Below are 16,531 nucleotides of genomic sequence, written 5' to 3' on the forward strand. Positions count from 1 at the left end.
GCAACTTTCTAAGAGGTGTTAGAGATCACAGTTTGATTCAGAATCAGAGATGACTGAAAATAAAAAGCTCTTTGGAGATCGTCTATTCCCAATGGTGTGGTCAGTGACTTTGTGATGGAAGCTTGAAATCAGCCACAGAGGAGTGTTTACACCATAGAAATTGGCAAACGTGACAAACCAGGGCTTTCCCCAGAGAGCCAGGGGTTAGACACCTACCAGCGCAGCTCACATGTAGTTCCAACCATTGAACAGCAGCTGCCTGGAGCAGTGCCTCAGGAACCATCCCAAGGCTACTGAGAGTGTCTGCTGACCATCTCTAGTCCAAACCATGTCACGTGTGGGTGTGAGAGCTGGACTGTGAAGAAAGCTGAGCACCGAAGAACTGATGCTTTTGAACTGTGGTGTTGGAGAAGACTCCTGAGAGTCCCTCGGACTGCAAGGAGATCCAACCAGTCCATTCTAAAGGAGATCAGTCCTGAATATTCACTGGAAGAACTGATGCTGAAGCTGAAACTCCAATACTTTGGCCACCTGATGTGAAGAAGTGACTCATTTGAAAAGACCCTGATGCTGGGAAAGATTGAAGATGGGAAGAGAAAGGGATGACAGAGGATAAGATGACTGGATGGCATCACTGACTCAATGGACATGAGTTTGAGTAAACTCCAGGAGTTGGTGATGGACAGAGAGGCCTGGCATGCTGCAGTCCATGGGGTTGCAAAGAGTTGGACACGACTGAGTGACTGAACTGAACTCCTGTATCTTCTGCATTAGCAGGTGGATTCTTTACCACTGAGACTCCCAGGAATCCCTGCAGTCCTAGCTTGTGACCCCCTAGTCCCAGCCCTGCAGCCCAGCAATGAGTTGGCTACAGACCCACTGGCCACACTCTCGGGTCCCCAAGAAGCAGAGCACCTGAAGCCTCACCCAGTGTGGGGACAGTGAAGTCCTCAGCGGTGTTATTGAGGCCCCTGTGGCCACAGAACTTGGACAAAGCATCATGAGAGATATGTTTGAGCTAAACCATTGATGTTCTCTACAAAATGCACTGTGGGATTTTAGCTACATTCTTATTACTCCATTTTGTTGAATGATGAATGTAACACTGTTCTTAGCCTGGACCACTTGGGTCTCCAAATGTGTAGGGAAAATAATCATAATAATAGCCAGAGCGGTTGATAAATTCCACTTCCCAGCTCAGGATGCTCAAGGTCAAACCTACAGCATGATGAGCTGAATTCCTCAGGACCAGGTGACAGTCACTCTAAGCTCTGCAGGGTGAGATGGTGTGGCCAATGACCGTGCATGGCTGGGGAGGATCTCCAGGCTCCACCTCCACCCGGCACCTTTTACTGTCCTTGCGAACTCTCAAGGTGATGTTTAAATGGTTTACGCTTTTTGCATAATCAATTTATCACAAGGATGGAAAATTTTGAAAGGGAAAAAACTCACTCGCCATCTTCTGTTCGGTTTTCATTGTGGATCTGCGATTCAGCTCAAGACGATACTTTTAACCTCTTCCTGCCACTGTGAACACAAATTGGAAAGCTTTTCTCACAGCTGGACTGAAGACTAAGGTCTGGATATCTCCAGATCAAAGGAGGACATTGGGGAGAAAAAGAAAAGAAATGGTCAAATGTTTCCCCACCCTCTGGTGAGAGGCACCCCTAACCCTGCAAGTCTTTTGGAAATGCCCTTTGTGTATCAAGTGAGACACAGCCCTGGCTTGCTTGTGTGCAAAGAGTGAGTTACAACAGTTCAGGCTCCAGAAAGGGAAAAGAAGTTATTCCCCAAGACTGAATTTTAATTAGGCTGTCTGAAATTTTAGACATTAGATCATCCTCTAAGAGGCAACAGTACATTTGATTAAGCATCTTTATCATTTTGGTAAATTCTTTAGTTCTCTGACATCAATTTTATTAGCACACTTCAAATTTCCCATTGCTGGGAGGTGCTCAGACTCACATCTGCAGGCTCTGAATTTACTTTCTTCCTCCTGAATTTGCCCCGCTCTCTGGGGTCTCCCTCTTGGTCAGTGGTCACTGGTAAAACCCTGTTCGGCACCTAGTCTTCACTCCATCCATTCTGCCACCTGTGGAATGGTTCCCAAACCCATCACCACCCTTCCATTCTCATGGCTCTGGTTCAGGCCACTTCCTATCTCACGGGGACTCTCATCCCAGCCTCCTAAGTGGCCTCCCAGTCTCCAAGGCCATCCTCCTCCAGGCACGGGCCCTCCGTGAAGAAAATCACATCAAACCCTTAGCAGAGGTGGGCACTAGCTTCCCACTTCCCACCCAGAGACCTCCAACTGCTGCATGGCATCGGGGTTCTGCCTCAGTTTAGTTCAGTTCAGTCGCTCAGTTGTGTCCAACTCTTTGCGACCCCATGAATTGCAGCACGCCAGGCCACCCTGTCCATCACCAGCTCCCAGAGTTCACCTGCTCTGGTCCAATTCTTTTTCTTGCCCTTGCACTCCCCAAACTGTACCCCATGAAGCATCTCAAACATGCATCCAAATTCTCACCTCCCCACCTTTATCTTACTTTGCCCATCACCTGGGATGTTTTCTATACTTCCCCCACAACCTCCTTTGTTTTCCTCCTTAGAAGTACCAGTCAATATTTCAATGTGCAACTTAAAAAGTACCCGCTCCATAAACTCCTCTATCATTTCACCTAGAATGAATCTCCCTTTGTTCTCTGATTCCTTTGTTGGTATTCTTTACTCATTTACCATCAGTTAACTTGTGTTTGGATGGAACTTCGGGGATTACAAGATACTTCCAAATAACTCATCTCATCTGATTGTAACACAGTGAGGCACACGTTTTATAAATGAAGAACAGGATAGGGTGGAGGACTGGGAGTGGAATGGTGGCAAAAATAAATAAATAAATAAGGCAAAGGGCTTCCCTGGAGGTCTAGTGGTTAAGAATCTGCCTGCCAATGCAGGGGACACGGGTTTGATCCGTGGTCGAGAAAGATCCCGTAGGCCCTGAGATATCTAAGCCTGTGCTCCCCAGTTACCGAGCCGGCACTCTAGAGCCTGAGAATGGAAACTGCTGGGCCAGCATATCTAGAGTCTACGCTCCGCAACAGGCGAAAACACTGCAGTGAGAAGCCGTGCACCTCAGCGAAGAGGAGCCCCCACTCGCCGCAACGAGAGAAAGCCCGAGTGCAGCCCAACAAACAAATCCATCAATCTTAAAATTAAGGGAAAAAAAAGAATAAAGCAGAGACTGCTATTTGTGCACGTTTCCTTCTAGGGTGATAGGATTTCTCGGCTTAGAATATTACTCTCCAGCCCAAAATGAATTTCCCACACTTCTTTGCAGTCAAATGTAGCCATATGACTAAGTTCTACCCAATGGGGTGTGAATGGGGGTGTTGAGTGTGCCTTCTGAGCCCCCAGCCCTTAAAGGAGGGGCTGGTCTTCCTCTTCACTCATCCCCTTCTCTGTCAGCCTGAAAGTAGACATAAGAGAAGCCAAACACTTTTCTGAGTCACAAGTTGGAAGCCCCACTGAAGGATGGCAGAGCACCAAGAGAGAAGGAGCCTGGGTCCCTGATGGTCAAGGAGCCACCTCACCAGCCCCAGGTTACCTTTTGGCCTTTTAAGTGAGAGAAACAAATTCAATTTTTTGCTACTGCGAGTCTTCGTCATATTAGTTAAAATGGTACGTTAACTAATTTAAAAAATTTCCCCAAGGTTATAGGGTCGTTAATGGTAGAGTCAGTATAACTCTAGAACCTGAGCTTTTTCCAGGAAATGACATCACACACCTTTATTACAGTAATTTTGGGCCTGGATGCACACCTTTTTTTTCTCTTCACCTTCTCTCTTTGCATCATGTAATCACCTTGTTCACTTATTAAAAGAACATTTAGGGACTTCCCTGGTGGTGCAGTAAATCCACCTTGCAATGCAGGGGACACAAGTTCCATCCCTGGTTGGGGAACTAAGATCCCACATGCGGTGGAGCAGCTAAGCTTGCGTGCTGCAACTCCTGAGCCCGTGGGTCACAGCTCGAGAGCCTCCATACTGCAACCACTGAGACCAAACACCGCAACTGCACAAAAGTCCACCCACTGCACAGAAGATCCCGCAGAACTCAGCGAGGATCCTGGGTGCTGAAGCTAAGACCTGACCTAGCCCCCAGAAGACCTCCCCCAGGCTACGATACGTGAAATAAGCCAGAGAACGACAAACACTGCACGGCCTCACTTATATATGGGAGCCACAAAAGCTGAACTCAGAGAAACAGGAAGTATAGTAGTGGTTACTGGGGGCTGGGGCGTGGATGGGTCCAAGTGTTCAACTGCAGTTAAAAACTCACTAAGTTCTGGGGATCTAACGTGCATCACAGTGATTATAGCTAAAGATACTGTATTATATACATAAAAACCAAGATTTTAAATATTCTTGCCACAAAAAAGACATAATAATGGGGTGAGGAGAGAGAGGTGTCAGGTGCCACTACTGTGGGAGCTCTTTTGTGATATGTGATTGTATCAACTCAATCAATGTACAATGTTGTACAGCTTAAGTTTCCACAATGTTAAACACCAGTTCTATCTAAACAGAGTTGGGGGGAAAAAGACCAGCCCCAAAATTTGTAGGGAATTTTACAAACTGTGTTATTCAAGAGGTTAGCCAATACCTAAGCCACGTATCACAGCTGCCGGCTGGTGACAGGGATTTGAGACTCCATTAACTATAATCACTCCTGGGTGATTGGTTTGGAAGACTTGTTGGTGTTGTTCAGTTGCTAAGTTGTCTCCGACTCTTTGCAACCCCATGAACTGCAGCAGGCCAGGCCTCCCTGTCCATCACCAACTCCCAGAGTTTACCCAAACTCATGTCCATTGAGTCAGTGATGCCATCCAACCATCCCATCCTCTGTCATCCCCCTCTCCTGCCTTCAATCTTTCCCAGCATCAGGGTCTTTTCCAGTGAGTTGGTTTTTTGCATCAGGTGGCCAAAGTATTAGAGCTTCAGCATTAGTCCTTCCAATGAATATTCAGGGTTGATTTCCTCTAGGATTGACTGGTTTGATCTTCTTGCTGTCCAAGGGACGCTCGAGAGTCTTCTCCAGCACCACAATTTGAAAGCATCAATTCTTCAGCACTCAGCCTTCTTTATGGTCCAACTCTTGCATCCACACAGGACTACTGGAAAAACCATAGCTTTGACTATACGAACCTTATAGTCATGGATTGCGGTCACCAAAGTGATGTCTCTGCTTTTTAATACAATATCTAGGTTTGTCATAGCTTTCCTTCCAAGGAGCAAGCATCTTTTAATTCATGGCTGTAGTCACCATCTGCAGTGATTTTGGAGCCCAAGAAAATAAAACCTGTCACTATTCCCCCCTATATTTGCCATGAAGTGATGGGGCCAGATGCCATGATGTTAGTTTTCTGAATGTTGAGTTTGAAGCCAACTTTTTCACTCTCCTCTTTCAGTTTTATCAAGAGGCTCTTTAGTTCCTCTTCACTTTCTGCCATAAGTGTGGTGTCATCAACATATCTGAGGTTATTGATACTCCTCCCAGCAATCTTGATTCCAGCTTGTGCTTCATCCAGCCCGGCACTTCACATGATGTACTCTGCATATATGTTAAATAAGCAGGGTGAAAATATACAGCCTTGACATACTTGTTTCCCAATTTGGAACCAGTCCATTGTTCCATGTCTGGTTCCAACTGCTGCTTCTTGACCTGCATACAGGTGTCTCAGGAGGCAAATAAGGTGGTCTGGTATTCTAATCTCTTGAAGAATTTTCCACATTTTGTTGTGATCCACACAGTCAAAACCTTTAGCATAGCCAGTGAAGCAGAAGTAGGTTTTTTTTTGTTTTTTTTTTAAGTTCCTTTGCTTTTTCTATGATCCAATGGATGTTGGCAATTTGATCTCTGGTTCCTTTGACTTTTCTAAATCCAGTTTGTACATCTGGAATTTCTCAGTTCAGATGCTACTGAAGCCTAGCTTGAAGGATTTTGAGCATTACCTTGCTAATATGTGAAATGAGTGCAATTGTGCAGTAGTTGAACATTCTTTGGCATTGCCTTTCTTTGGGATTGGAATGAAAACTGACCTTTTCCAGTCCTGTGGCCACTGCTGAGTTTTCCAAATTTGCTGGCATATTGAGTGCAGCACTTTCACAGGATCTTCTTTTAAGATTTGAAATTGCTCAACTGGGATTCCATCACCTCCACTAGCTTTGTTGTGATGCTTCCTAAGTCCCCCTTGACTTCACATTCCAAGATGTCTGGCTCTAGGTGAGTGATCACACCATTATGGTTATTTAGGTCCTTAAGATATTTTTTGTACAGTTCTGTGTATTCTCTTGCCACCTCTTCTTAATATCTTCTGCTTCTGTTAAGTCCATACCATTTCTGTCCTTTATCGAGCCCATCTTCGCATGAAATGTTCTCTTGGTATCTCTAATTTTCTTTAAGTGATCTCTAGTCTTCCCCATTCTATTGTTTTCCTCTATTTCTTTACATTGTTTAGAGGACTTGCAGAGGAGAATTATTGTAGATGGCTTCAGAAAAATGGGGAGGCTTTGATTTAGAGGAAGAGAGAAGACAAAACAAAGGTCACATTCTGAGCACCTAGCATATGTTAGGCAATGCTAGAGGATTACCCTCTGTGACCGAATGTTAGAACACTATTCCAGCATGAGTTTCAACTGGTGAACCCATGTGACAAGGTCAAGATCCCAAAGGGACCATGAGAATGATACTTTCCATATGCAGATGTGATAACCTACCACAATATTCTGTTCCTGGATCCTTTGGCAGACCAAGAATTCGAACTGAAGTGAGAGGACTTCTTTGTGACCTCGCTGAGCCTCTAGAGGTAAGGATACAGGTACCAGCTTCTGATTCCAAGTCCAGGGCTTTGAAATGCTGAAGCCTCAGAGGAATGGGGCCTGACATGTGACTGAGGAATCTTACATGGACTTGGATGGAAGATGAGGCATTTGTGCCACCCAGGGAGCACTGGGCAGACGGAATGCTGACTAACTGCTCTGGGGTCCCAGGGCAAGGTTGACACTTGGGATTTGCTGCTCCTACAGGGATGGTCAGAGCAGGGCTGAGGAAGCGTTTCCCCGCAACTAGAGGTGGCTGAGCCAGAAAGCCACAGTAACCTCAGAGCACAGGGTCAAGGCCATCAGAGGCTGCACCTGTAAAGGAGAGTGGATCAGTTGGTCTCTGAAGCTCTACTGTCTTCTGAAGAGAAGGTACAAGACGGAACTGCCCGCTGCATACCTATGGGCTGAGGAGGGTCCCCTCAGAACAGAGATGCTCCAGCCTAAGCCAACGGGGTGCAGGAGACAAGGCTCAGCAGGGCTTCTCCAAAATGATGCCTGCCAATAAGAGCCAGCCCTGACCATCCCCAAGCCCAGAGAGAGCATCTTGCAGGGAAGAGCCAATTCTGATTATGGTGGTGGTGGTTTAGTTGCTAAGTTGTGTCCAACTCCTTTTCAACTGCAAGGACTCTAGCCCGGCAGACTCCTCTGTCCACAGGATTCTCCAGGCAAGAATACTGGAGTGGGTTGCCATGCCCTTCTCCAGGGGATCTTCCTAACCCAGGAATTGAACTTGTGTTTCCTGCATTGCAGGTGGATGCTTTACCACTTAGCCACCAAACATGTTGGAGCTCTGACTTGCTTTTCACTGTTTTTGTTAGAATCATTCATAATCGCCTGCCTCAGAGAACCTTGCCCTCTGCCTGACTGTTAAACTAAAGTGCCTTTGTTCAGGACCCTGTTCACCTGTGGATGGCAGGAATGAAGAAATGAACACATCCTCTGCCTGAGGCTTGCCATTCCAGGGGATATTTATCAGATTAATGGCCTTTTTACTTTATTTCCTCACTTCCCTCCCATCCCTGTTCTAGAAAAAACCTGGTATCTAGACTCCATAAGATGGTTATTTTGAGACATTAGTCTGCCATCTTCTTGGTCTGCTAGCTTTCTAATAAAGTCTTATTCCTTGCTGCAATGCCTTGTCTCTCAGATTGATGGGCCTGTTGTGCAGTGAGCAGAGTGAGCTTAGAACAAGCAGAGTCACAGAGAAGAGTGTGGGCTGCCCTCTCTCACAAGTCTCCTCCCTCCCCCGAGGAAAAGTTCAAACTGCAGTAAAGAGTCGCTGAGGAGAATGGACCTCCCTGTGGTCCTGTAGTTAGGAATCCGCCTTCTGATGCAGCGGACAGTTTCAATCCCTGAATCGAGGAACCAAGATCCCACGTGCCGCAGGCTAACTAAGTCCCCATGCCGCAGGGAGACAGCCCGCGAGCTCCAGAGCCCACGTCCACAGCAAGAGAAAGCCTGAGGGATGCAGTGAAGACTCAGCCCAGCACAGCCAAAAGAAAAAATAGATAAATGAAAAGAGTGGTGAGGAGGGATGCAGAGAGCCAGAGGGAGGAGCCGGCAGTGACCCCACATTCCCACGGCAGGCTTGAGCTAAGTCAAGATCAAAGTCAAAGTCAAAGTCAAGATCAAAGCTGAGTATCGTAGAGCATTCAAATTCCTGAACTTGGACTCTGTTTGAGACTTCCCGTAGTACTTTATTATTCTAAAGTGAGCAGAAAAGTCAAATGACCTGCTAGAGTAGGTCGGAAAACTTTCCTCCACTGAACAAAGCATCAGGAATGTGGGAGACTAAAAATAAAGGAGAGCTTTGTTAGATCAAGAGTAATGTTTATTCCAGCCGCGTGTGCATTTCAGCCTCACTTTTCTTGAAGACCAAGCTTTCCAAGGGCGTTTAGGGAAAACCTTCCTGGGCAAGTTCACGGTGTGCTGAGGCAAAAAGGCCCTCCCCTGAGTAAATGGGCTTGTTCAACAAAATTAAGCAGCCTTCTTTATCACAGGATTTCTCAGAACCTTTAATGCGCTAATGTGCATTCTAGATCTACAAGAGGTAGACCATGGCATCTCCCATGCTCATTTGAGCACGTATGTTCTTATCATGTGCATTTAGATGCTTCAGGGAACAGACTGAAAAACACTGCCCCGTAGCACAGAAGAGCATCTCAATTTGGTAGATGACAGACGCTTCGGTTCCATTTTTAATTTTCAAACAGTAAAGACATATACCCAAGTCACCTTAGGAGATGGTGATCTATTAATAAGGCAAACATGGAAATAGGAAGCTCATAGTCTCAAGTAGAACGTCAAGCCCCATAAAAACTGGAGCAAACTTGGGAAATCAGAAGGCTTAGGAAATCAGAAGGCTGTTCAAAAGTCAATGCAGCTTTTGGGGAAAGATCTCATGGATATAACACCAAAGAAAGAGGCAACAAAAGAAAAAAATAGTTAAACATCAAAATTAAAAACTTCCATAATAGCCACAGAGACCAGGTGGAACAGAGGGAGGGACCCCAGAATACTGTCTTAGCCAGATAGGTTGAATTGCAATCTCCTCCAGAGAAGGAGGCTTCCAGAGAAGGAGATTCCAGGCTTTTCCCCTGGAAGCCGGGGTTGAGCTCCTGGGGTGTTAGTATTTAGCAGGACAATGTGAGGATGGGCCAGTTCCCTCACCCAGGTGTCCGTCAGCCAAGGTCACCCCAGATGACTAGCCCAGGGATGTCCTCTCCTCTTCTGGTTTCAAAGATGTGCAAATGAGGTTAAAAAAAAAAAAAACCATGTTCAGTCCTCAACCTTTTGCTATCTGGATAAAGCAGAGTTTATCACAGAAAAAAAAAAAAGATTTAAATCTTCTGTGCATCAAAGACATTTTCAGTAGGATGAAAAGGCAACTCACAGAATGGGAAAAAATATTTGCAAATCATATATCTGATAGGGGATAATATCCAGAATATATAAAGAACTCTCACAATTCAACAACAACAGCAACAACAAAAAACAACCTGATTTTAAAAATGGGTGAAAGACTTGAATAAACATCTCTCCGAAGAAGACAAATGTCCAAAAAGCACGTGAATCAGCAGGCTCTTGTTCAATCAGTCCAGGCCTGGCTGGTACCACAACACAGAGGAGAGAAGAGTTAAAAAGGGTAAAAACAGGCAAATCGATAGGGACAGAAAGCAGGTTAGTGGTGGCCTGGGATTGGAGGAGACGAGGAACTTGTGATGGCAGCCAGCTGAGGGAGTGGATAAGAGGTCTGTAGGGTCTCTTTCGGGGGTGATGGAAAATGTTCTAAAATGGACCGTGATGATGGAGGCACAACTGTGTGAGTAGTTCAGAAGATTTCCTGAAATAAAAACTTCCTGTGGGAATGAAGGGGGATGGCACGGGTGGGGCGGGGCAGGATGGGAAGGATCGTGGAGGCCGAATGGTTGAGGAGGTCGTCCTTCATTCTGCAGGTAAAAACCAGGAGATGGTAAGATGAAAGGGATGCTTGGGAGAGGTTGATCTGCACATACACCATGCTGAGTGGTTAGGCGAGGCGAGCTAAATTTGCCCAGTGGGAGAAGAGAGAAAAAACTCCGTAACAAGCTCAGACATAATCTGTTTCAGCCACATAATTAAGTCACAGACAGTTCAGTTCAGTTCAGTTGCTCACTTGTATCCGACTCTTTGCGATCCCATGAATCGCAGCACACCAGGCCTCCCTGTCCATCACCAACTCCCAGAGTTCACCCAAACTCATGTCCATTGAGTCAGTGATGCCATCCAGCCATCTCATCCTCTGTCGTCCCCTTCTCCTCCTGCCTTAGATCTTTCCCAGCATCAGGGTCTTTTCCAATGAGTAAGTTCTTTGCATTACGTGGCTAAAGTATTGGAGTTTCAGCTTCAGCATCAATCCTTCCAATGAATATAAATTGACTGGTTGGATCTCCTTTCAGTCAGTCCAAGGAACTCTCAAGAGTCTTCTCCAACACCACAGTTCAAAAGCATCAATGCTCCAGTGCTCTGCTTTCTTTATAGTCCAACTCTCACATCCATACATGACTACTGGAAAAACCATAGCTTTGACTAGACCGACCTTTGTTGGCAAAGTAATGTCTCTGCTTTTTACTATGCTTTCTAGGTTGGCCATAACTTTTCATCCCAGGAGCAAGCGTCCTTTAATTTCACACATAAAACACACTAAGAAGCCTTAAATAAGTGATAACCAAATGTTCTTTAAAGTTTTTAGAACTGCAGCAGGCGATGATCACATCAGGACTTGTGCTTAAAAACCCATGAAACAGTCAAAGAAAGTCCAATGAGGAAAGGCTATCTTTGAAACCTACAAGAGGCCAGCCCAGAGAAAACATCCAAGTTTCCCAGCCTTAGACGTTCTAGCTGAGGTTGGGCCAGTGCCAGCCAACCTGCTAAGGGAGACAAGGGTATAGGGAAGGCGGGCCTGGCAGGGGGTGCAGGTCTAGGAAGGAACTGTCAGCGTGACTGCTGCTCCCTTCCTGGGTTTATCAACATCCATCCAAGGAGCCCCCAGCTTTTGCCATCCTTTGGAGGAGGCAAGAATCGCTTCTGATCAGTTAGGTCTCCGTGTCCAGAGGCAGAGCAATCCATTCCCATCTACTAGCACAGCCTCCTGAGGGTGGAGAAACCCAACCAGTTTTCCGACCATTCAGAACCCTCCCTCCTGACAACTCCAGGCTGGTTTTCCTGATAGGCTATCCTGTTGGACAAGGAGAGGCTAGTCAGAGGAAATGGTGGAGACACAGAACTTACCAGGGCACTAGATTTGAAAGTTTCAATTCTACAGTCTGTGCAGGATTTGTTCTCTCACTCTGGCTGTCCCCCTCTGCTATTGGGGAAGGAAACTGTCCCTATTTCAGGAGGTTCTGCCAGGCACAGCCCATTGGGCAGCCTCCTGGTCACATGACTGGTGCTTGGCCAATCACAGAGCTTCATTTTCCTGCGTACAGTGATTGATCTAGGAGGAGAGCATGTGACGCAGGCTGGACCAGTCAGAGCCCTCCGTCAGTGCTAACATGGGCTCTGTGCTTATTCTCTGGGAGAGAGGACCATTCACATCCGGTAAGGCACTGCTGCAGGTCATCTCTCCTACTAGAAGATTCTCCCAGCAGGAGGGTAGAACTGAGAGCTGCAAAGGCAGTAACCGAGCCCTGTCCATACTGTTTAAGCACCCAAACCCAGGCAGAGCTCAGCTGTTGGACTTCTAATGTATATGAACTCTGATTTTTTTTAAAAAAATTAGATTTCTGTCACTTGCAACCAAAACAGCGTGCATTTTTGAGGGGCCGCCTACATTAAGATTGCAGCAGCCTGTTTCATAATGCTATTGAAAGGGGGTGGCAGGCCAACCTAGGGCTGAGGAGACCTTCGGTGAAAGGTGAACAATAAACGGAAAACTGCTTGGGTGTCTCTTCTAGTTATTCTTGCTGGTTACCTAGAGGCGGAGCGACTGCAAGACTCAGATTCTAGCCTCTGGAGGGTGCAAACTAGGTCTTTGGCATCATGTAACTGAGCTAATTTTGAAGGCAAAGGCTCTCTTCAATTCTTAAAATAAAGAGCCCCCTACACTTGTGTCAATCATGCAGCCAATTAAAGAGGCCTCAAGTGACAAACCACCGTCTTGTCAAGGTAGATTAGAGACACAGAAGACGCCTCTGATGGCTGGAATAATTAGACTGTCAGCCTGCTGCATGGCCTGATCCACTTGCCTTGGAGGGGGAGGTCGAGGATCCTTGGATTACTCTAACAGGTGGTTTAGGGAGCAGACACCCCTGTAAGTCTCACGGGCTTGGTGCTGAGCAGAGATTGGTACGCCAGAAGCAGAAGACTGGTTAAGAGGAGGGGGAAGGCAGAGAGATATTCCCAGCATCTAAAAATGGTCAAGGTGGGCTTTAATCAAGCATCTATGTGCAAATTACAGGCACCTTCCATAACTCATTTGCCTCAAAAGGCTTTATATGAGATGGGAGTTTATTTGCTCAGCAGTTTTCTTCCTTCCCTTTCCTCAAGGAGCCCACAGCCAGATTTGAACCTTTGAAAGCCTGTATCAAATTTCAGATAATTCCTCCCAATTCACACCTCTTCCCAGACAGAAATCGCTATGAACACTGACTGCTTTCTTCACTCCAGAGGCCAAGAGAGCCCCATCTGAAAGGGACCCGCCCACCTTCCAGAAATCAGTTGGCCATGGGGTCCTGACATGACATTGAATTGGACCCCTCCCACCATCATGATGCTTTGCCGCAAGGAGTCACAAAGCTACTGCTGAAAAACTTCCTCATTTATGAACACGTGATGTCCCCTCTGGGTAATCTACAGGGCTGACCAAACAGCGTTGAAAAGACACGAAGTCGAAGAAAATGTTATTTGTCCATATCTTCTCAGTGAGATCTGTGGGTGGCTGAAGGAAATATTTTCACATGGTGCTTGACAGCTGTTTGCTTAGGCCTCTTTCCCGAGAGTGGGGCTGATAAGCAAGACCTTGCTCTGCTGGGTGAGAGGCACGGGCCCGGGCTAAGGGGAGACGCTTTGGACGACTGAGCCCGGCATGGAGGTGAGTGGAGACGGCAGCGCTCCGCCAAACCCTCACCGGAGCTCTCAGCCTCCCCCAGGTATTACCGACCTACGGCTGCCGTAACAAATAACCGCAAACTAAGCGGCTTCACGCGACAGAAACTTACTCTCTTACCGTTTCAGTTCAGTTCAGTTCAGTCGCTCAGTCGTGTCCGACTCTTTGCGACCCCATGAATCGCAGCACGCCAGGCCTCCCTGTCCATCACCAACTCCCGGAGTTCACTCAGACTCACGTCCATCGAGTCAGTGATGCCATCCAGCCATCTCATCCTCTGTCGTCCCCTTCTCCTCTTGCCCCCAATCCCTCCCAGCATCAAGGTCTTTTCCAATGAGTCAACTCTTTGCATGAGATGTCCAAAGTACTGGAGTTTCAGCTTTAGCATCATTCCTTCCAAAGAACACCCAGGACTGATCTCCTTCAGAATGGACTGGTTGGATCTCCTTGCAGTCCAAGGGACTCTCAGGAGTCTTCTCCAACACCACAGTTCAAAAGCATCAATTCTTACCGTTTAAGAGGCCAGAAATACAAAATGGTTTTACTGGGCTAAAATCAAGGTGTTTCAGAGTGCTTCCTTACACAGGTGCTGGGTAAGACTGTTGGTGCATTTCCCAATTCTCCAGCTGCATTCATGGGTTCTTCGTCCCTCCCTCCATCTTCAAAGCCAGCATGTAATATCCCTGCTGCTTCCTTCTGCTTCCAAGGTAGGATCTTCTTCCATTCTGTCTGAAATCAGATGTCCCTCTCCCTCTTATAAGGACACTGGGCCCACTTGGGTAATTTCCAGGTTAATTTCTCCCTCTCAAAGTTTCTAGCTTAGTCACACCTGCTAAGATGCTTATTTCACATTATGTATCATGTGCAGGATCCAGGGATTATATATTTAGGGGTCAGGATTCAGCCTATGGCACCGTCTAATATAGACTGAAAAATTAGGTCACACTGAGAGGGAGCAGGTACTCCTCCCTGGAAGCAGGAGTTCAGATTTATGCAAGACAGCTCGGCATCTCTGATACAGAGTGAAACATTCTTTGTCATGGGTTCAGCAGTTCCTGCATCAGTTCAGCCTCTAGGAATTCACTGTAGAGATATACTTGAAAATGAATGGGCAACGATGCTTTCCCCAGCACTGTGTATAACAGCCTCAGCCCCAAGTGACCCCAGCAATAGGGCCTCGCTGGATAAATGAAGGACCATCCATAGCATGGAATCTGTGAGTCGTGAGAGAGAAGGAAGAGGATGAGACAGACCTATGTGAGCTGGTGCGGAAGAGTCTTCAGGACAAAACCAGGTACAAGACGTTGTGTGGGTTATGTTCCTCTCTGTGAAAATGAAAGGGAGAAATACGTGTGTGTCTAGAATATCTGAATATCCCTGAAAGAGAAAGAAGACAGTTTGTCCTTCCTTGGAGGGTGACTGGGAGGTTGGAGGTATGAAGTAGAAGTAGATTTTTTTTTTTAACCATGAACATTTATTACATTTCAATAAAAAAAAAGACAGTTAATGAAAAAGCAAGCGAGGCCACGGGTGTGGGAGCATTGGCAAGTGTTTCAGCCTGCTTGCAGCCCTTGCATATTTTGGTCTTGCCCCCCAACTCCCACACCCCCATCACCAAGGCCAAGGTCCTGCCTTTCTGGTCCCCACATGCCTCACAGGCCTGCATTGCCATTCTTGTCTACTTTCTCCCGTGTCCTTTGCAGCCAAATTATTTTCAGTTCAGTTCAGTCGCTCAGTCGTGTCCGACTCTTTGCGACCCCATGAATTGCAGCACGCCAGGCCTCCCTGTCCATCATCAACTCTTGGAGTTCACTGAGACTCAAGTCCATCAAGTCAGTGATGCCATCCAGCCATCTCATCCTCTGTCGTCCCCTTCTCCTCCTGCCCCCAATCCCTCCCAGCATCAAGGTCTTTTCCAATGAGTCAACTCTTCATATGAGGTGGCCAAAGTACTGGAGTTTCAGCTTTAGCCTCACTCCTTCCAAAGAAATCCCAGGGCTGATCTCTTTTAGAACGGACTGGTTGGATCTCCTTGCAGTCCAAGGGACTCTCAAGAGTCTTCTCCAACACCAATTATTTTTACCAGGTGACAAATGGGGAGGTAGGGGGGGCGCTGAGGATGGGAATAGGGGAACATCAGTAATGCGTCCTGGCCACAAACCAAAGCTGGGCAGGGATCCAGGAAAAGAGTCTCAGCCTGGAGGCTACCCTCCACAGGATACAAACCCTGCTTATGCGACCTTGGACAAGCCACAGGAGCACTCTGAACCTCAGTTTCCTCACCTGAGAGATAGGAACAGCATTGTAAGCACAGGATTGAAGTGAGAATCAGAATGAAAATGAGAATGTCATCGATGGTGCTTCTCGAGCAGGTGCCCTGCTTGGGGATGGTCCTGACTTCACAGTCACAGGGTAGAAGGAGCTGGAAGACTGGGAGCCACCGGAATCTACAGAGCGTAGCTCTGCAGGGTTAATAGTGCAGAGTCTCGAGAGCGCGTGACTGCACGTCCCCAGAACAAGGCACGTGGGCTGTAGCGCCTGGGTTTCTAGTTTGTAAAACATAAAGTTAACAGACAAGGCAGCACACGGTTTAATTAACCTTGGGAGTACATTGAGAACCTCTTTAAATTAAAAAGAGAAAAGTGTATTAGAAACCCGGGGCCTCTTGACTATGATACTGAACCAACAGGCTTGCTGCAACTCAAACAGAACCCGCCATTCTCTGCTCACCCGGTGGGCCACTGGAACACAGCGAACCCGCAGTCAGAGGGGAAGCAAATACAAGACAGTCACGAGGGGCAGAAACCAGCCTGGCTGACGGGCCGAGGGGCTGGGGAAGCAGGTCAGGAGAAAAGCCGCAGCCCCCGGAGGCAAACCCGCCCAGCCCCAGGCCTGGGAGTGGGCTCAGAGCTTCCCAGGCCCCCGAGGCGGGCATTAGTCATCTGAGCATGCACCTCCCTGGGATGCGACCTCTCATCCCCACATTTTGTGCCCACCCTGGACACAGTGCCAAGGCGGGCAGAGGTGTGGCCAGGTGCCAAAGGGAGACAGCATCTCCTCACTC

The sequence above is a fragment of the Bubalus kerabau genome, chromosome 10, assembly GCF_029407905.1.
Source record: "Bubalus kerabau isolate K-KA32 ecotype Philippines breed swamp buffalo chromosome 10, PCC_UOA_SB_1v2, whole genome shotgun sequence".
Taxonomy (NCBI): domain Eukaryota; kingdom Metazoa; phylum Chordata; class Mammalia; order Artiodactyla; family Bovidae; genus Bubalus; species Bubalus kerabau.